The 21,605-nt window shown below is 35.6% G+C and overlaps 1 long non-coding RNA gene across 2 annotated transcripts; it reads right to left on the bottom strand.

The window, feature by feature from the left end:
• Positions 1-1,848: 1,848 nt before the first annotated feature.
• LOC112126986 lies at positions 1,849-21,363 on the bottom strand. Of its 2 annotated transcripts, none has more exons than XR_002910334.1 (3): positions 21,321-21,363; positions 15,101-15,167; positions 1,849-2,048 (listed from the first exon to the last, which is right to left on the bottom strand). It is a non-coding gene; the product is annotated as an uncharacterized LOC112126986 (long non-coding RNA). The 2 variants fall into 2 exon arrangements; XR_002910333.1 differs by having other exon boundaries at positions 21,295-21,332.
• Positions 21,364-21,605: the final 242 nt, after the last annotated feature.

Genomic DNA, 21,605 nt, shown 5'->3' with positions numbered 1-21,605 from the left:
TATTTCATGAAGTACAACGCAGCTTGTTAAATATTATTCCTACTGGAAAATCTGACCATGAAAATTTTTAAAAATTAGAATTCAAACATAAACAATGTTTTACAATTTCATTCTTGTGATAGAGGAGAGGAAAAAAATTGAGGGTGCCCGTGAAAAGACGTTTTACTTCAGATTATCCTACATATCAAATTGGACTGAAAAGTCTCTATTGTCCAAAGTCTGATTCTCAGTAGTATTCAAGATATTTCACTTTCGAAGTTACTTCAACCTTTCACAGCTTTTTCCCTTAAAGCCCCTGTATCTCATAAAATATTAATCCTACTCCAAATATGATTACATAAATAGAAAGATTATTAAAAACGCTATGAAGTTCATTTTTTTTAATGTAACCAAACAAAATACAATTCTAACCAAAGAAGGTTGAGAGAGATGTTCAATTAGTACCACTTTAAGATCAGATTTGCACGAAAAAAAGGAAAAAAAGGGAGGACGAAAAAAAGGAAAAATGGGAGGACGAAAAAAAGGAAAAAAGGGAGGTTAGTGTATTTGTAGATGTTGAATACTGTTTTTTTAAAATTATTTTTTATTTATTTGTGGTTTATACATATTGCAAATGTGCTCACGGTACATTTTTTCACGCGGTCAAAGAACTGACATTTATGCCAGCGCTGCTCCTGGAGGACACTCGCCATGAGAAATCAGCCAATGCTGAGTGTGTGAGATTAAGGTGCAACGAGGTCTCGAGATCATCGACGATTGAGGCGACGTTGAGGGTTTTTGGGATGGGAATGTGTAGAGAGGGCTCGAGCAGTAGGGTTAGAATGGATCGAGGGGTTGATATGAAACTTTTGGGATCGGAAACGGATCAGTTCTTTGACAAAAGGAATGTTGAGGTCGTGGTGGATAGTGAGGTTAATGACGTAATAAGGATGACGATTTGTCTGAGGACTTTTGATTGGAAGGATTGGATGCGCTGGATGTTGGATGATTTGGCAGAATCCGCACAGTTCCACTCCGTGTGTCCAAAGTGGTTGCAGAAAAGTCTTGTATAAGGTTAGTTTACACGACGGACTCTTAAGACATGAGGGGGGATTTCACGTCAGTCTGGTGTCTAGGCATGGTCTGTGGTATTTGACTTGAAAGGAAGTAGGTATATCTTTGTCGTTGATAGACCGTGGAGTGCAAGTCTGTTTATTTTTTTAATCTGAACGTACACTGAGTACATTTTTCTTCCTTCAGTCTTGTTCTCCACTTTTGCATCAGTCTTCGATAAACTCAATTTGTTCTTGAATGTTGGAAGGATTCGAGTTAGAGATGAAAATTACGTCCGTGGTGATGATGGTATCGGACGGGATGTGCAGGTTGGTCTGCAGCACAGACTAGGATGGGACCAAGAATGCTCCCTTGTGGGATACCGGCTTGTAGGCTCATAATAAATTCACTATGGTTAAAGCCATAAGTTTTAATATATATATATATATAAATTATTAGAAATAATTTCAAAATCCTGATGAAGGGGGATTGTCAAGAGCTGTAGAATGAATTGAGTGTTTTTCTTTCCTTCAAATTTCGCCTTAACCCTGATTTTTTTGTACAATTATGATATGAATGAAATCAATCATACCTATATGCTTATGGAGACATTAGATTTTTCTAAATATGGAAGGCTGACATCTGTTGACAACACATCTGAATCAAGGAAGAATAGGGAAAAAAAATACCGTTAAAAAGAAGTTTTTATTTAAAATTGGACATAGTATCTAACAAAAGAGTATAACTTTTAAAATAAATGATTGTTATATAGAAGAAAATTCAACAATTTACTATAACATCAAATTATTTGAGATTTTATGAACAACACTAAAATAAACAATCTGAAATATTACAGATTTACATATATATATAACTTAATTTGAGAATAATGATAAATACTCTGTCTTTGGCTAAATTTGGTACAGAATAGAATATTCAAGATGCTAGAGTGAGGCCCAGCCGAGCAAGAGACATCTCCTTTCTTAAGCGTACGATCTCCCAGTAAATATCGTGTACTGAAACAAAACAGAAGATTGGAAAATTGGTTAAAAAAATTAAAGGAATAAATACAATTTCTGAGTTGAAAATGTGACGCTGAATTTCATTACTTTCTATGCCGGAGGTTTAAACATTTAAAAAATTTTTCTCGCGTTTTAAAGGTCCTAAAAATGTTTTAACTGCTATAGGCAAACCATGGCTTGTGGACAAAATAAGAAAAATAATTATACCAAGAAGACTTGGAATAGGCCATACTCGTCTCACACAGACCATCTTCTGGCAGGGCAACACAACAGTGGCCCCAATCGGTGGCTGTCCGTCACCTACTAGTGGTGTACTACCCTCAGACAAAAAAAAAGTTCTAATGCATTGCATTGTTTATAAGGAAAACGTATTTGAATATCTGAGAGTGGTGAATGCATATAACCTAATTTAATCTGCCTCTTCGCATATTTCACGTCTTATAATGCGAGCGTATGTATTTATTAGCGAAAATGTTGATTTAAAGAATTGAATGAACAAGCCACTCGACGAAGTATCCAAATACCATGACAGTCTGCCACCTAGGGATGGCAATCTGTAATATATATATCGGCTTCACTGATATATCGTGGAAAATATATCGATATATGGATATATTTAATTTTAGGTACATTACGACTATTTTATAACATCCATATGAGCTAGCCCAACTGGAAGAAAACAACGATATTAGTAACGGTAAAAATATACTCATGGTCATGTTATATAATTATTATTAAGTAGTAATAAAAAGATATAAAATAAAATAGATTTTGGTTATAAAAATTAAGGTTTTTAAGCCTTTCGAGCATGTTTTACAAGTTGCCACTTGTTTTCCTTTTTCTGGTGCATTAAACTATTTCCAATCAACACATTTTTGGCATTTTCCCGGAGAAGGTGCCGTCATAAAAACGTATTTGAAAATTGTGCGCAGAAACGTAGATACAGATGCCGATGCTGACAGGTAAGTTAGGTTTACCCACGGACAACGGTTTAGATACAATTAAAGTTGTATAGATATATCGATGTCTCATACCAGACAGCAGTCTCTAATCCATTTTGACGCACTGACAAGGATATTTTTTAAAATTATTTATCCAATAATGAAGAAGAAAAATGTATAGTCAAGTTTTTGTAAATGAATTTTTTTCGTAAATAAAAAATGAGTATATAGATACATTACAATTAATTAAGGTTTTTAGTTGAGATAAAAAAGTCAATGGCACGAGCGGGATTCGAACCCACGATCTTCGGCTAGATACGCCGCTACTCTACCACTTGAGCTATCGTGACCTCGATCCACTCGGACACCAACTGCCTATCTCAACCCCACCTTTTGAGTTTTCCCTCCTTTTTGCCATTTTTCNCAAAAAGGAGGGAAAACTCAAAAGGTGGGGTTGAGATAGGAAGTTGGTGTCCGAGTGGATCGAGGTCACGATAGCTCAAGTGGTAGAGCAGCGGCGTATCTAGGCGAAGATCGTGGGTTCGAATCCCGCTCGTGCGATTAGCTTTTTTCATCTCAACTAAAAACCTTAATTGGTTGTAATAACGTTGAATTTGAACAAAATTTGGAGGAGTTATAATTTTTTAAATGGGTAAAAAATTGCTATTCTACCCCAAAAATGTTCGTTTTTTCATTGCGATGAAATTTCGTATTTAATGGAAACGCATTGTTTTGGCCTACTTTACTGAATGTGCCTTTTCGTTTTTATAACTTTTTAGATTTTTAATCCCATTTAATACGATGGTCCATATTATTTCCTTATCGTAGGTAAAACAAAAAATCAACTGATTTATAAAAAAAAAACTTGAAATACACGCAAGTTAGAGAATAATATTTTAAAAATTATTTAAATTAATTTTTAAAAAAATTTCTGATCAAATGGACTATTGGCAAGAACGCTATGACATGTGTTTCATATTTTTAGACCTATTATCACCAAAAAATTTTAGGTAAAATCGGAGATTCCAGGTCCTTATATATATATTACGCAGGGCGGGCGACCAGGACCCGAGGGGTGAAAAGCCTGGGTAGGCCCGTACCCCATGCCTAAAAGGTCCGGGACCTGGTCGGCTCACGAGTCCTGCATAAACCTTTTGGACCTATTCACAAACCCTAGGATTGTGGACCATTTTATCCTGGGGAGTGTTTTGGTTCTGTCCTCTCCTTCGAAAGTATCAAATCTTTCCCTAGCATACCTATCGCATTCTGCAAGGTAGTGTCGAGCCGTTTCTTCTTTTGTTTCGCAGAAGCGGCAGAAGGGGCCTGGTAGAGTACCCATTATGATGAGGTGTCTTCTCAAGGGGCAATGGCCCGTTAGGATACCTATCAGCCTCCTTATTCCCCTCCTAGAGTTAGAGAGTAACCATTTCGCTTCTTTAGGTTTGATTTCCTTCAGAAACTCCTTCGATTGCCTGCATCCGGGGGACATATTCCATTCCTTAAGGAATTGTTTCATGCCCCAGCTACTTATATTCTCTTTTGTTGTGCTTAAAGAGTGGGGTAATACCGGTTGTGGCCCGTCAAACGCAGTATTTGATCCTTCCTTGGCCAGGCTGTCCGCCTCCCCCCCTAGGGCCCCTTATGAGCAGGTATCCATATGAGGGTTACCCTATTCTCATACCTGATGATAGTCCTATTAATGAGTTCAACGGTTTCCTCTACCAGTCTAGATGTTGATAGTTCTTTTTGTAATGATTTCAGACTGGCCTGACTGTCGGAAAAATTTTAATATCTTTTCCCTTAATCTTGTTATCCATAAGTGTTCTGCAGCAAACATTGATGGCCCAGACCTCTGCCTGAAAGACCGAGGTGTTATTACTAAGAGGGGAGGAGATGCTGATCCCTAATTTAGGTATGTGTATTCCAGCACCGCTTCCCTTATCTTTAATGGGTGAGCCATTGGTGAAGCAGTCTAGGCTACGATGGTCATCATCAGACCTATAGTTATAGTCACAGGGAGTAACTACCTGAAAGTACTTTTTCCCTAAAGGTGTTTTCACCTTTTTATCGCTTACACCCAGTAGTTGGTTGATGACCTTACTCAATAAATGTAAAATTTTCGAGTGTCCTATATTATTTCCCTTGTGGTTCCAGCTGCCTTCACTAATTAATCTATAGCAGCTGGTTAGTGCTTTAACCTTGACCTCAATGTGTAGAGTTGTAGTGTTAGTTATCACTTCCAAATCTAGGGTTGGTGTAGTGGGAAATGCTCCCGTCATCATCATACAACCTAGTCTTTGGAATGACCTTAGCTTGTTAATGGCTCCTTTGTTTTCTAGCCCTTTCCACCAAACTAGGGCTGCAAATAGAAATCTTGGTAGTATGATCGCGGTGTATATCCATTTGGCCACCCATGGTTTAATACCCCATGTTCTACCAACGCTTCGGCGGTACATATACTAAAATTGGAACGATACAGAGAAGATTCCAGGTCCTAGTAATTAACAGTTTAAAGCCGAAGCCTAAAAACTTTCATATGCAACTCTCCATAAATTCCCACCCCGAAATCGATACTTGTTTTATTTTATTTTATTATTTTTTTAAATGTAAATAAAGACTACTTTTTATGAAAGTGTGTATCTGGTTATCTCCGTCTGTGGAATAGAATGGATCAAGATAAAAAATAAATTGTAATAACAACCTACATAATAAAATAACAACAACAATATTATCAATAAAAGATAATATAGTTTTGTTTATGAATTACCACGGATAAAGAATGCGCAGGTTATACGAACGATCCAGAAAACAACAACGTAATTAGGTAACATGCAACTCTCTTCGCCAAAAAGAAAGAAATAACAAGCCATTTTTTCTGGTAAAAATGATTTATGTATCTGTGTTATCAGAAGCAAACAAGATCTAAAAGCTACATGCTAGGGAATCGCTCGAGTAATGTTGAAAATATAATTTCAAAACTACTTTCCTTACTTGATTATATGAAAATACAAGTGTTTTTAGCTTTTTATTTACGAAAACGAGCTTATATATTAGTTTACATCAATGCATCTTATTATTCAACATCACCGTTCTTCCTCAACCCTTAGCGCCCTTTAGCGCTAGAAAAAATGGAAAAATAATACAGAACGATTTACAGTGGAAAACGAAACTTTTAGTGAAGTACGGGTATGCCAATTCATAAACTTCTCCCTTTGTCCAGATCAAATCCCAATAGGTTGTGCAAATAATTTTGAAGGTTTCTGTATGCGGTGAAATATATGCCGGGAATTGCTGTCAGTAAAAGTGGAGAGAATTATTTCTGAAAGATAAAAGCCCATTTGGCGTTTCAATCGACGGGGAGGATTATCTGGGATCATAATGGAACTGAGCTGATGGATCAAGGGAATGGAATATGTGAAAAGGGATTGATGGAGTTTTTTTGTAATAAGTTTTCTCTACTTCTGGAAGAAAGGGAACATTAAGGTCTCGGTGTAGAGTGACGTTTGAAACATAAAAAGGAGGGTTAACAATTTTTCATAGGACTTTTGAATGGCATCTTTGAATTCGTTGGTACTTGGAAGGCTTAATCGACTCCCAGAGTTCGATAACGTAAGTCAGCATAGGTCTGATAATGGTGTTTATCAATCTTTTATAGCTAAGTGGAAGTTTGGATCGTCTGTCGAGTAGCGGTAATGACAGTTTGTTACGTATGTTTAGTTCCTACGTGTTCCTATAAGTTTTAGTCTTATGTGAGTATTCCAAGTTGTTTGTCCAGATGAAGTCCCAAGAAACTTACATGTTCGACTGAGTGTAGTGAAATCCCGTTAGGAAACAGACAGAGAAAGCCCATTTGTATGTCAGTTTCGAATGAATACGGAATTTTGTAAATTATGGACAAAGATCAGGTGCGAAGATATTTTCGGGAAAAAAAGATTTGATTTGCCAACTGTCATTCTCATAGTTAATATGAGTAATTAAGATGTTTCCCAGTTTTTCATTTTTTATCTTCAACCCCAGATATCTTAACTTGTCTTGTCCATACAACTTGGCACTAAATATTTTAATTGTCCTTTTTTAGTATAATTTCCATAGTAGAATATTTTCATTACGTGTGAATTTGGAACCGTGTTATGGGTACCTTTGCATTTTGTCTCAACAAAATTTCCAAAAAAGGAATTAGGTTAAAAATGAATTTCCGCCAGTCCTACGTTTTTTAATTAGGTTCGACAAACCCGCATCGCATATAAGCACGGCGTCTTTTTGGGTTTGGGATTCAGCAGGAATTTTAAAACTAGTTTGCATTGAAACATTAAATACAAAAACGCAACTTTTCCTTTCGGCCTCTGGGCTAGATTAATTATTTATAAAATGCTCTTACCTTCGTGAAGGCCAACGACTGTTGCATAGTATCATCACGGATAATTAATTACATTTTCAAATAATTAATGTAACAAACCCATGTAACCCAGTTGTATAAAAAAACCCTACAATTTTCATCTTTCCATAAGGACAAATTTTTTATGTACTAATTAATCATAATCCGAATAAAAACAACTTTAATCGTGTAATAAATGGAAAAATGGATCGGAGATTCTTTTTTAAATAATTTAGGCTACAGATTTTTCCCTATGATCCATTTATTTAGCTGATTTAAAGAAATTTTTTGATATTTTTAATTACAAGGTTTTATATTGTCTTGTTAAGTCAAATAATAAAAAGGTAAAAAATTGCAAATTTTAAGAGGTTTTTCTGAACATCATTGTGAGAAATCTTGTAAACTCCTTGCATCCTGCTACAACCTATTATACCGAAGAAAGAGCTAAAAAACTACGAATTCTTACTTACTTGACATTTCATATAACTTTGTTATGAACTATTTTTTGTTATGTTTGTTTATTTAGCTAGGACTGTATGAGTAATTGTTGAACAATAGAACAGCCATGTTATTGTGAGCCTTTTTTATTTGACATTTTGTTAATTTTTTTTTTTAAAGATATTTTCGGGAAAAAAGACTTGATTTGCCGACTGTCATTTCTCATAGTTAATATGAGTAATTAAAATGTTTTCCAGTTTTTCATTACATTTTTTATCTTCAATCTCAGATATCTTAACTTGTCTTGTCCATACAACTTGGCACTAAATATTTTATTGTCTCTTTTTAGTATAATTTCCATAGTAGAATATCTTCATTTTGTGTGATTTCGGTGAATAAACATCTTTGTATAGCCAAATCAAGCTTGAATCACAACGTGAACTTGTTTTTTTAAACCTCATTCCATGGATAGTTCTACAGTTCTTGGGACGTGAAAAATTTATTTCATATACTGGATGCGTGTTCTGGGTACCTTTGTATTTTGTCGCCAGACGTTAATTTTTTAATTAGGTTCGACAAACCTGCATTGCATGTGAGCACGACGTCTTTTTATAGGTTCGGTTTCAGCAGGAATTTTGAAACAAGTTTACATTGAAACATTAAATACAAAAACGCAACTTTTCCTTTCAGCTTCTGGACTAGATTAATTATTTATAAAATGCTATTACCTTCGTCCAGGCCAACGACTGTTGCAAAATATCATCATGGATAATTACATTTTCAAATATTAAGTGTAACAAAATCCAAATTATAACGTCAACTTTTCTAGTTTAAACTTTCCATAAGGACCAATTTTTAATGTACTAATTAATCATAATCCGAATAAAAACAACTTTAATCTTGTAATAAATGTAACACTGGATCGAAGATTCTTTTTTAAATAATTTAAGCTACAGCCTTTTCGCTGTGATCCATCTATTTAGCTGATTTAAAGAAATTTTCTGATATTTTTAATTAAAGGTTTTGTATTGTCTTAAAAGATTGCTTTAAAATCCTAGCCTGTATTTATCCCATTAATATTTTCACTTATAAGACTTTAATTAATTGTATTAGTACCTGGGAAATTTATTAAACATCACCGTTCTTCATCAACCCTTTAGCGCTAGAAAAAATGGAAAAATAATACAGAACGATGTAAAGTCGAAAACGAAACTTTTAGTGAAGTACGGGTATGACAATTCACAAACTTCTCCCCCCCAGGAAAAAAAAACTTTCATGCCCTCCCCCCACATCCAACTTCGTCCTGTTAAAAGAGCCGACATCGGAAAAACATTTCATTTCTCTTCGATTTTTAATTAAAACTTTTGTCAATTCAAATCCGTCATGGAACCATGTGAACACAAAAATAGTTTTCTTTAAACGAACGGTATTCATTTTTCAAAAATTCAAAAACTTTCAAAAATTCAACGGACAATAAATGGAATACTCCTCTCAATGAGACGAACCAAACGAGGTACTATAACGTAGCAAGGAAAGAGGGAGAATTCAAATCTTGCCCTTTCCTTCTATAGAAGGAAATAAAGAAGGGCGTGGGAGTTAAAAACTCTATCACGAAGAGAAGGGTATGATCTGCATTGAAGTGTCAGGGGAGGAGATTAAGGAAATACTGATGTCATTAAAGACGCTTGCTGGACATGAGGTCGAAGTTACTCCTCACCAAAGGTTGAACAACTTCAGAGAGGTGGTAGTACGCCGGAACCTCATGAACGCAGCGTCATCGATTTGAAAGAAGTACTTGGGGACCATGGTGTGTTGGAGGTGAGATGAACACTCGCCGGAACGGAAAAATTGTCCCTTCGGAGAGTCTAATCCTCACCTCCACTCAGTGTGTGCATGTGGGAGGGAAGCGCACCCGAAAGAATCTAGGTGCGCAGACCGAACAGACACTAAGGGCAGAGAGATAGAGGACCTAACCGGCAAGTCCGACCTGATCCTTCTAAACACCGGCGCTGCCACACGTATCGATTTTAATACAGACCGTTTTAGCGCGATCGACCTGTCATTAGCCTCACCATCCCTGAGCCAACCGGGTAGATTGGGCTCCATTCGGGACCCCCAACAGCAAGGAAACAGTTAACTTGAGCAAATATTTCCAGGAAAACAGAATTCAGACGGTTAATTTAATGGATAATTTTCACCGATTAATTTTGTTAATATTGGCGTACATCAAGGCTCCATTGTTGGTCCGCTATTATAAATTATCTTTAAAAATGTTGTGTACAAATGGTTCCCCAACTACACTTCACGGCCTTTGCTGATGATGAAAGCTCGCAAATAAAAGAAGATTCCTTAAGAGAGCTAACTTTCAAAAATGACAAATTAATGTTAGATATGGAGAAGTGGTTCATGTGTTCTGGTGTTGAACAAAAAAAAAAAGAAGACAAAAACTATGTTACCTAGTACCTTTAGTATTGATGGTTTCGATGAAAATAATTTTGTAAATCATTTAGGAATGTATATTGACTAAAATCTTAAACTCAATGATGATTTAAATTTTTAGCTTTACAATTGAGAAGAAACTTATATTTATTAAGAAGCTTAAAATGTAATATATATATCTAATGTAATATCGTTTAATGTATATTATTCCTGCTTCCAAGTTTTATGACTTAAATATTAATGGTCTGGGGCCACTCTAGTCATTCTAAGGTTGTCGTCAAATTGCAACGAAAAGCCTTGAGAATCTTAGGATATGTAAATTTTAGAGATTGCTGCAAAGAATATTTGATAAGGTTTACAATTTTAACACTACCTTCTTTGTACATATGAGAGTGTATAATGTATAGCTTGAAATTCAGTAACACTCGTAAAACGGATAAAGATGTACATAGAGAAACTGTGAAAAATTAGTACATGATGATTTTTGATTTTAATAAAAACATATTTATTTAGAAATCGTGAGATGCGGTCTGGTGTGATGTAGGTTTCAGAAAAACATTTTCTTTATCGTGCCAACGTTTCGATCTTCTTTAAGATCATCTTCAGGGCNACGATAAAGAAAATGTTTTTCTGAAACCTACATCACACCAGACCGCATCTCACGATTTCTAAATAAATATCGATTAACGGTCACTAATCACCACACACTTTAATAAAAACGTTTGACAATTGAAAGCAGAAAAGGGTAAAAAAACTGGAAAATGTTTACCTTTTATCTAGATATTTTTCATTGTACTGTCATCCTATTGCAAACTATTTCCTAATTCAAAGTATAAAAATTGCAAAAAATGGTAAATGTTAAACATAATTAATGAAGAGCAATATATAGCAAGTATAGAAAACTATGCCTCTCCTTCAGGATCGATGAAAACGCTATCTCCTGTTCCTTCTTGCCTGCTTTATTCCCTATTGACTTCTAGCCGATTTAATACTGCGATTCCTCAACTCTCAATTTTTGTTTTAAAAATTTATATTTAATTTTATAAATACCTAGTGTAAGCTGTAAAAAAGCGAATAATTGTATTTTGTAAAAATTCCTTTTCACTCTGGTTTATATACAGTTGCATCGAGATGCAATTTCTTTCAAGAAAAATATTGTTTCAAGATTAAACCTAGTTACATGTGCGTGCGCTGTTTGACATTGCATCAACCCACTTCCATATACCTCGCATGATACATCACTTAAAAATCATTTTTGGAAGTGATTTAGGTCGTATTAACATCCCTGTACAATAGAAATGATAAATGATGGAGTGAGAGTGGTGTTCAATCCTTTTTAAAAAGATAGTTCCTACTCACAGTAAGTTGTTTTGCAACGATCAGGATNGTTGTAGAAGTCCTTCAACCTGATGATGAGCTAAAAGGCTCGAAATCCTGATCGTTGCAAAACAACTTACTGTGAGTAGGAACTATCTTTTTAAAAAGGATTCCCTGTACAATTTCCTGTTTTCATTTCAACACATGCACATAAATATAATTATTTTTTCAATACCGAACAAACGCATATCATCATACACTTGCAACTTGAGTAGGGGGAAGATAATATAAAATTTCCACTATCTATAAATTTGGAAGTTTTCATTTATAGATTCATCGACTCCATTAGAATTGACAAAAAATGGACATTTAGAATGTAATGGTCTAAAAAGTCACGTCTGAGGTTTAGGGGGATTTCACCTGCATCAACACGGAGGCTATTGATGAGGCTCGATTTAAAAGCACCTGTGGCGATACGGACACTGGTGTTCTGAACTGAGTCCAGCATCTGAAGCCTGTTTTTGGTCGATGAGTATACGCCCGTACACCCATAATCAAGGCGGGATCTCACTAAGCTTTTGTATAACCTTAGAAGACTTTTTCAGTCTACCCCCATGAGCACGAGTTAACCTTTTAAAAGAACAAGTTACTGAAAGCATTTCGCTTTCAAGTATTTCAGATGGGCAGTCCTGCGGGAGTCCTTTATGTGAGATCCTTGGGCCGATGATTGCACCATTTAAGTCAAAAAATATTTCCTTGTTTGCGATTAAGGCCATGATATTTTTAACAAATAATTCTGGAAGTCCAATATCTATAAGTTTCCTTCCCAAAATAATATATTCTACATTATTGTACGCTCCCTGAATATCTAGGAATAGTCCTTTTATTATTCAAGAGGGTCATATACATTTCACTTGTCAGTTTCATCTGGGCATCCACAATGGACCAAATTTTCCGAAATCCAAATTGACAAGCCGGTAATTTAACGTTATGCTCCAACCACCAGGTAAGTCTGTTTTTTATTAGCGTTTCATGAGATTTTTGAACATAAGACGTGAGTGCTGTCTTTCTGGCTTCCAAGAACCTAATAATTAACTTCATTAGATTTCGTGGTCCGATTGACCAAATATCATCTTTCAATTAATTAATCTTTATGTAAAGTATTGGTTGAGATAAAAAGTCAGTGTCACGCCCAGGATTCGAACCCACGACCTTCAATACGCCGCTGATCTACCACTTGAGCTATCGTGACTTCGATCCACTCGGACACTAACTTCCCATCTCAACCCAACCATTATTATCTTAATTAAAAGATGTTATTTGGTCAACCGGACCACGAAATCTAATGAATTTAATACGTTAAATGAAATATATCTTCACTAAAGCTCTCCGTGGCTATTTCATTGGTCGCCTTATAAAGATTATTTAAAAAACAATCTCCGATCCATTTTTACATTTATTACACGATTAAAGTTGTTTTATTCGGATTATGATTAATTAGTAGATTAAAAATTTGTCCTTATGGAAAGTTGAAAGTTGTAGGGTTTTTTGATACAACTGGGTTACATGGGTTTGTTACATTAATTATTTGAAAATGTAATTATCCGTGATGATACTTTGCAACAGTCGTTGGCCTTCACGAAGGTAAGAGCATTTTATAAATAATTAATCTAGCCCAGAGGCCGAAAGGAAAAGTTGCGTTTTTGTATTTAATGTTTCAATGCAAACTAGTTTTAAAATTCCTGCTGAATCCCAAACCCAAAAAGACGCCGTGCTTATATGCGATGCGGGTTTGTCGAACCTAATTAAAAAACGTAGGACTGGCGGAAATTCATTTTTAACCTAATTCCTTTTTTGGAAATTTTGTTGAGACAAAATGCAAAGGTACCCATAACACGGTTCCAAATTCACACGTAATGAAAATATTCTACTATGGAAATTATACTAAAAAAGGACAATTAAAATATTTAGTGCCAAGTTGTATGGACAAGACAAGTTAAGATATCTGGGGTTGAAGATAAAAAATGAAAAACTGGGAAACATCTTAATTACTCATATTAACTATGAGAATGACAGTTGGCAAATCAAATCTTTTTTTCCCGAAAATATCTTCGCACCTGATCTTTGTCCATAATTTACAAAATTCCGTATTCATTCGAAACTGACATACAAATGGGCTTTCTCTGTCTGTTTCCTAACGGGATTTCACTACACTCAGTCGAACATGTAAGTTTCTTGGGACTTCATCTGGACAAACAACTTGGAATACTCACATAAGACTAAAACTTATAGGAACACGTAGGAACTAAACATACGTAACAAACTGTCATTACCGCTACTCGACAGACGATCCAAACTTCCACTTAGCTATAAAAGATTGATAAACACCATTATCAGACCTATGCTGACTTACGTTATCGAACTCTGGGAGTCGATTAAGCCTTCCAAGTACCAACGAATTCAAAGATGCCATTCAAAAGTCCTATGAAAAATTGTTAACCCTCCTTTTTATGTTTCAAACGTCACTCTACACCGAGACCTTAATGTTCCCTTTCTTCCAGAAGTAGAGAAAACTTATTACAAAAAAACCCCATCAATCCCTTTCCACATATTCCATACCCTTGATCCATCAGCTCAGGTCCATTATGATCCCAGATAATCCTCCCCGTCGATTGTAAACGCCGATGCCCTACGAAGACTGTTGAAAAAGTTAAGTCAATAGGGGTATTCACGATGTTTGTAGGATGTTAACTCGAATAGAGAAATGTCCAAGATCGTGAACGCTCCCTTCTTTTCTTAGCATGTTAAATGTTAATGTTTCCGCAATGCTGCGAGTGGAGACTGGTAGAACCAAAAATAAAGCTGTAACAGTCCTTTACTGTTGTAAATGTTTTACAGATGAGTATTTTAGAGGAAAAGGTTAGCTAACCATGTTTATAAGGCTTTCCACTACTTTTATTACCACGGCTTTTATTATACTTGTCAAATTAAAGATGTGGTCAATAGTTCAATAAGCACTCCAAAAAACCAGCATGAAATTCAAGCAAAATAATTTTCAGTTCAACCCACTCCATCAACCTATCCAAAGTTATAGTCAATTACTTGCTTACATCACTAGAAACCCATAAAAACATGAGCCAAACCATGAGGTTATTTGGAATACTGAGAGTCAAAGGTACAAAGGGCTGATAGAGACAAATCAACCAAACCCTGTTGACGCAATTTTCGCCGTTGATACCCTTCAAGTGGACACTTTTGATTGGTACGTAAAGAACCACATCTACGAACGGTACGAAGATTTTTTTTGTTTAAATAATTTCCACTGCTTGCAATAGTGGGCCGGTTATTTTTTTATTTATAAGGATACCAGTTTAAGAATAAGCAAAGAAAAAAGAATTGGGCTTAGTAAGCAACCCTGGTGAACATCTCTTGTCACTCCTCTCACTGCAGCAGTTGAGTTTGTACAACAAATTGAACGTCACAAATTCTTAGATTTATAATTTAATTTATAATTTAATCTTACTGTTATTACTCACCGGAACTTTTGACGAGTCCCCTCTGGATATAGCGTAGATAATTCAGGAAATCACAAACGGAGATTATCTGAAAATAACATAAACCCAATTTATCATCAAAGGGCTACTGGGATTAAGGGAAATAATTTCAGCAGAAAACGAGAAATTAAATCTTGTACAACCTCGCTTAATTCTCTTGAGGGCCATTTAATTAGCAGCCTCAAATCGATTTAAACCGAGAAAAAAATATCACAGCAAATTATATATACAAGTGTGTATGCTATTTCATTTACATTCCGTTTATTTTTAATGGCATGCAGACATAACAACTGCAAATTAAATACAAAATTATAGTGACAATACGCTAAATGCGAAATCAACCGGTTAAAAGGGCTAATTTGTTTGAATTATTACATTGAAACTAAAAATTTACTATTTTATTTTCACTAATGGGACGTATGAAATTTATATTGCCAAATATCATGAAAAATACCATTATACGATTATATAATTATGCAAATTTAACAATTTAAAAACAATAATTTTCTATAAATTTTAAAAATACGTATTCTAATTATAACATATTTACTAGTTAATACCAGGAATGTATAATAGTAATTAAAATTTAATCGATAAGGGTGTTACTAGCAGATTATACAGATACCTTTTCCTTCATTTACGAAAGGTTTATACGTGTGCGATACTGAAACACAGCTACAACGTTTTTCACTGAAGATGGCGTAATGCCGAAACGCGTTTGAATAACTCAAACAAAAACCCGCGAGTGAAGACAGACCCAGTAGTGCCCGTGTGCCGGTTCAACATGAGTTCGCCAACTCGCAGACCAAACCCCATCATCTACTACAACGTTCAAGCAAACAGACAGGAATTATCACAAGGGTCAGCTTTGAGCCCGTTACTTGTAAACATTGCAAACCAGCTCCCACTTTAAAGCTATGGAAATTTCAGGTTCAGCGAGCCCGTACAAGTTGCAGTTTCAATTATTTACTTCGACAAAGAGATACAAGGTCTGTGGCTGTGATGCTCTACTGCACACTGATGAAGATACTAAGAAATCAACTCGGATACCAAGCTCGCCTAAGCATTTTGACAAGCAATCTTACAAAGAATATTACTGATACAAAGTGGAGCACTACACACGATTTCGGATGGCATACAAAGGAGGAAGAGGTGACTATTACTACCTTATCGATCACTATGTTACTGGATACTGTACAAAATCTCTCGACATATTCGACTGATAAGTGACCCTATCAGTCTGAGTAGAGAAAGCTCGGTTCAAGCCTTCTTAGGGTCATTCGACTTGTCTTTTCTTATGGAGAGTTTATAATCTACCTAATGAGAAACTGAAAACACAGGCAGTACTTGAATCTGAGGCTTTACGAGTTATGATGAGATCATTGTAACAGGATATGTCTGGAGCTGGTTAAGCTACTGACTAAGAAAAACACTTAAAACCACCAAGCAAAAGCGAGGTTCCATGGCTCTGCAGTTGAAACCAATGATTAGGGTACAGGGGACCAATTTGATGGAGAGGTGAAGGAGGTTGCGTTGGCCTCGGAAAGGTTGCAGACCAAGGTGGTGCTCATTTTCAAGCTGCGATTCAAAGGAATGAATGGAATCTCGATTTTACCTGTGAAAATGTGCTTACATGCCGAATATTATTAATCAAACAACAAGCCATGACACTGTTGCTCTCCAGTGAGTTCCTGGATGAATGGTAAGGCGCAGAGTGATGTCTATAAGTGTTTGGCTGAACCTCACACTTCCAGTCCGTACGTTCACCTTTTATTTGTGAAAAGCAAATTAAACATGTATCAAGAGGTCGTGAAAGACCGTTATCATGTCATAACTTCTTGACGATTGTCGATGTACCTAGTTACCTTGTCCGCAATTGATATTATTTAGGTAAACTTGAAAAGGTTATGGGTGGATTTTTCTCTGATTAATTTTATTCTTTTCTTTTTCACACAAAGACTCAAGCAGTTTGACGTTGAAGGTTTAGAGTGGAAACGGATCAGAGTTGTAAGAGTCAACACGACACGCAAGAATGATACAATTACGCAGAAAACAGATTGAGCCCTGAAGATGATCTCAATAAAAATCGAAACGTTGGCACGATAAAGAAAATGTTTTTCTAAAATCTACGTCACACCAGACAGCATCTTACGATCTCCGAATAATCGTTGTATGAGAGGATCATCGTCTGCGAAAGTAAGGATAGTGATTTGAGGTGGGTTGTCAGCTGTGTACACCCGGTGAAGTGTGAAAGCTAGTACGCTACCCTCAGGAATATCAGCATGGATAGGATAATACGCAGAGAGGGAATTGCCTCCAAGCCCTCGGAAAAACCGGTCAGCGAACTGAGACGTTTGAGAAGTATGTGGAGGGAAAACCTTGATTTGATCAAAAGCTTGGCTAATGTCAAGAAAGACCCAGGAGAGTACTGCCCCAATTAAAGCAGGAGAAGAAGATAAGGCCTGTTGGAAAGTTGAGTGCCAGTTGTGAAAACCAGATGATTTTGTGAATTTAGAATATGTATATTAAATTTAGCTTCATACGCAATAATTTCTTTTGGTCCCATTTTTGCTTTTTCACTGCTTTTTTGTTTATCCTCTTCACTCAAAATCAGAGAAATCATCCACATACCTATTCAGTTCTGTTATGATCACTGAAAGGCCATACTACTTTGCAATACCTTTTCCATACTATTCTCAATAAAAAAAAAGTCATGGGGTGTGCCCGGATTCGAACCCAGAACCGCCAGCTGGCAAATAAGAATCGTACACCCTAACCTCTCAGCTAGGCTTTTAATAACTTTCCCTCCACCCAATTTTCCTAACTGATATTTTATTTAGAATTAAAAAATCGTGGCTTCTCAATTCAAACTGGTGCAAGGGTACGCGAAATAACACTAGCAAGCTTTCATTTCACTACTAGCATGTACTAATCCACTGGCGGTCAATTATTAATAGTTTATTTCGGCAAGCTCTGACCAGCATAGTGCCTGAAAATAGGTGTGGTTGATTCCTCTGATTTTGAATGAAGAGGATAAAGCACGTTTCACGCTACTAAAACAACCTACAACAATTTGAACAAATTAGCACTAATTTTCTCAGAGAAGGAACTCAATTCTCCTTTTATGTTTGAATTGGTGTGTTAATCGAGATTCTGATTATTTAAAAAAAATGTTAATAAATTTTGATTTCTATCCTTAAAAACTGAAATCTATTATTAATAATTTATTAAATTTAACATGGCAAAATAAGTAGCTTTAATAATGATCGTATTAACAAATATTAAGGTTCTCGTTGTAGAAATATTATTTATGCAAAGTTCATCCGAAAAGCTCTTTTCTAAGCCTGCCATTTTACCGTTGCACGTAAACTGAAACTTATTTAACAACTCAGTTGTTCATAAGGTGAATTTACTTGTTCATCCCGACCCAGGAACTTCTCGGACTTTTGAACGTACAGCTGAAGTTTATTCAAGTTAATAATCTTCTGTTCCTGAGGGTGGATATTGTACGCCCATTAATAAGTTCGACTACCCTTCAGTCGTTCCCTAAGGATCTTTGTACTATGCAAAATCATGCTTCACGTGAATGCCTCTATGGTGTGGAAAGACTGATGAAAACTCCCTTGATGATGATTTTTTGTCTTCATTTTATCAGTGTTCAATTTGCACAAAAAATGTTGCATTTTGCAATACAAGTCTATCATCTATCTTATCATAATACAAGTAGTAGAATATATATATATATATATATATATACACATACGTGTATATATATTTATGTGTGTTGTGTTGTGTGTGTGTGTGTGTGTGTGTGTGATAATTCGTACTGCCCTGGTCCTAGGCTGGCTAGCTCAGAAGGATAGCTATGACGTCTCTTCTTCGAGGATAGCCTTCCCCTTTGGATCATACTTATTCCCTAACATATAACAAAAAAAAAATGGAGGACCGTTGTGTGTGGCCGAAGTTTAGAGGTAAGAGCGTCCGGCTCGTCACCCCATGTAATTTTATTTGAAAGTAATAGAACTATAGAAGTCCTCTGGGAACGGGGAGTACATCAGGGCAGCGTACTTGTACTGATAATGAACCTCCCCTACACCACAAATATCCTAACTTCATCTTCCACCATCCTTGCATCCTTTGCGGACGACACACTCTGCTATCCTCAGATCCCGATCCCACAATTGCTTCGGAGGTGGAGGAGGTCTTGCATTGGCGTATAAAGCATAATTACACCAAAATCACTCAAGTATCACTCACCCCTCGACAGATACAAACACATTCTGCGTTCGCTACCTTGGGATCCACCTAGAATCAAGGCTAACCTAGAACTACCACGCACGACTAAAACGACAGGAATTAAAGAAACGATCGGACTACTCTACAATCTACTGTCAGGCAAATTTAACGTTTCAACAAAAAACAAACTGACAATCTATAACACAATACTAAAACCAATCTGGACGTACGGATTAGAACTGTGGGGCACAGCTAAACCTTCTAACGTACAAAGAATACGGTCTTCCTGTCCTCAGAACCATAGTCAATGGTCCTTAATACGTCTCCAACATCCATGTGAAGAGGAAATGACCTCGCGGCCTACTAAACGAAGATTAGTTTTCGCGTGCAGTTGGGCGAACAACAGTGGTTGTTAACTCACCTCATGTCATATGACATTTTAAAACCAGGTCATTACAAAATGTAAATAACGTTACAGATTATAATAAATACATCAAATTAAAAAATAGTGCTATAGCTTATAGTGGTTGAACGTACGTTTAAAAAAAGCATATAAACTTTAATAGGCTTGTTATCGACATGGTTTTAAAGGTGGCGGCCAACCAACTGGAACAGGAATCACTTAACATGTCTTCGAAGATAAGAAAAAAAATATAAAGTGCTCGCCTTATATTTATTTAAGGTTAAAACTTCTATTTTTTTCACTTAAGTTTCATTTTTACAAAGAAATATCAAACAAATTAAACGCTTTAATAGATATGCTTATCACTACCGTCTGTGTGATTGTTTTTTAATCACAAAAATGGTGATTAATTTGAACAGACTCCACCGATTCACAAGAAACTTTACACCGCTTTAAAAACCTATAAACTACACATAATGGCGCAAACTTAAGACATCTCGAAAAAATTAGAACCGGAGAAAAAAAAATTGAGTGATATTTATTATTCTTGCTTTTCTCGCATGGTTTTATATTAAAACAAAAGGTTGTTGATACATACTCAAAGAAGAAAAATGCAGCTTTATGATATCTTTGACCCTGGATAAAATCCAGAGCAGTTAATAATTTTTATATTGATATCTTCGCAAAAAAATGCCTTCGGTTGATCCAGCCCAAAAATTTCTTATTTTTGTTTTGTATGTATAAAAATTCGCATTCAAGAGCTTTAATGGGTGTTAAGTGCTAACTCAAATTGTTTTTTTTTCAATAATAATTCAATAACTTTTTTTGCTTAATTTACAATAAACTTATTTTGGTTTTTTATACCTTTCTATATATGATTTATTATCATCCTAGGTCATATATCTACTGATATTGGGTTGGCGCAAAATTAATGCAACTTTTAAAAATTTGTTTTATTTTCGCAACTGCTTGTCATGTAAACAAAGCTAAATCCTCAAATCTAATATATACATTATAATAAATACTTTTAACTGTTATCTTTTATCCAAAACATTTTAGTTTATATTGAATTTAATAAGAGTGAGGACCTGCGAAATGAAATATGTCCAAACTAGATTTCCGTCAAATTTTTTAAATCGAAAGCGGGGTTCGAATCCCGCTCGTGGCACTGACTTCTTTATCTCAACCAATACCTTACATAAAAATTAAAATAAAAGTTGTTGATAGCTCAAAGTAGAAAAATGCAGCTTTATAATATCACTTTACGATATCAAGTTATAATATCTTTTACATTGGATAAAATCCAGAAGAGTTATAAATTTTTACAAGGACATCTTGGCCAAAAATGCTTCCAATTAATCCAGGCCAAAATTGTCTATATTTTGTTTGGTACATATAAAAATTCGTCACAGAAGAAACATTCTGCATATTTTACCGATACTATGGCGTGAATGTAGGTTTTGTCTGCAAGGCACAAAAGAAAAGCTAGCCATGTTATGGAGCCTGATTAAAAGCCTAAAGCCAGGAACACACTTACCCGATGCTACCGCCATGCGACGCTACCCGATGCTACCCGAAGCTTTGCCACGTTTTGGTGGGGTGTGCACATCTATCCGACGCAAGCACAAGTCGCGTACAGTCCACAGCGTTTATCACAATAATCACTATCACAATCGCAACGCATCTTTTGTTCTTAATACACTATTTTGCGCAAAACCTTGTAATAAATTGTTAGTTAAATTTTATGAGCTCAGCCATCTAATAAATTGTTTGTAAAACTTAATTGTTTTAAATAAAGTTACTCCTAACCATCATAATTAAACAATGTTTATAAAAACTTATGCTTTT

This window comes from Cimex lectularius, unplaced genomic scaffold (genome assembly GCF_000648675.2).
Source record: "Cimex lectularius strain Harlan isolate CLEC.00 unplaced genomic scaffold, Clec_2.1 scaffold158, whole genome shotgun sequence".
In the NCBI taxonomy this organism is placed as follows: domain Eukaryota; kingdom Metazoa; phylum Arthropoda; class Insecta; order Hemiptera; family Cimicidae; genus Cimex; species Cimex lectularius.
This window is presented reverse-complemented; position numbering and strand designations above follow the sequence as displayed.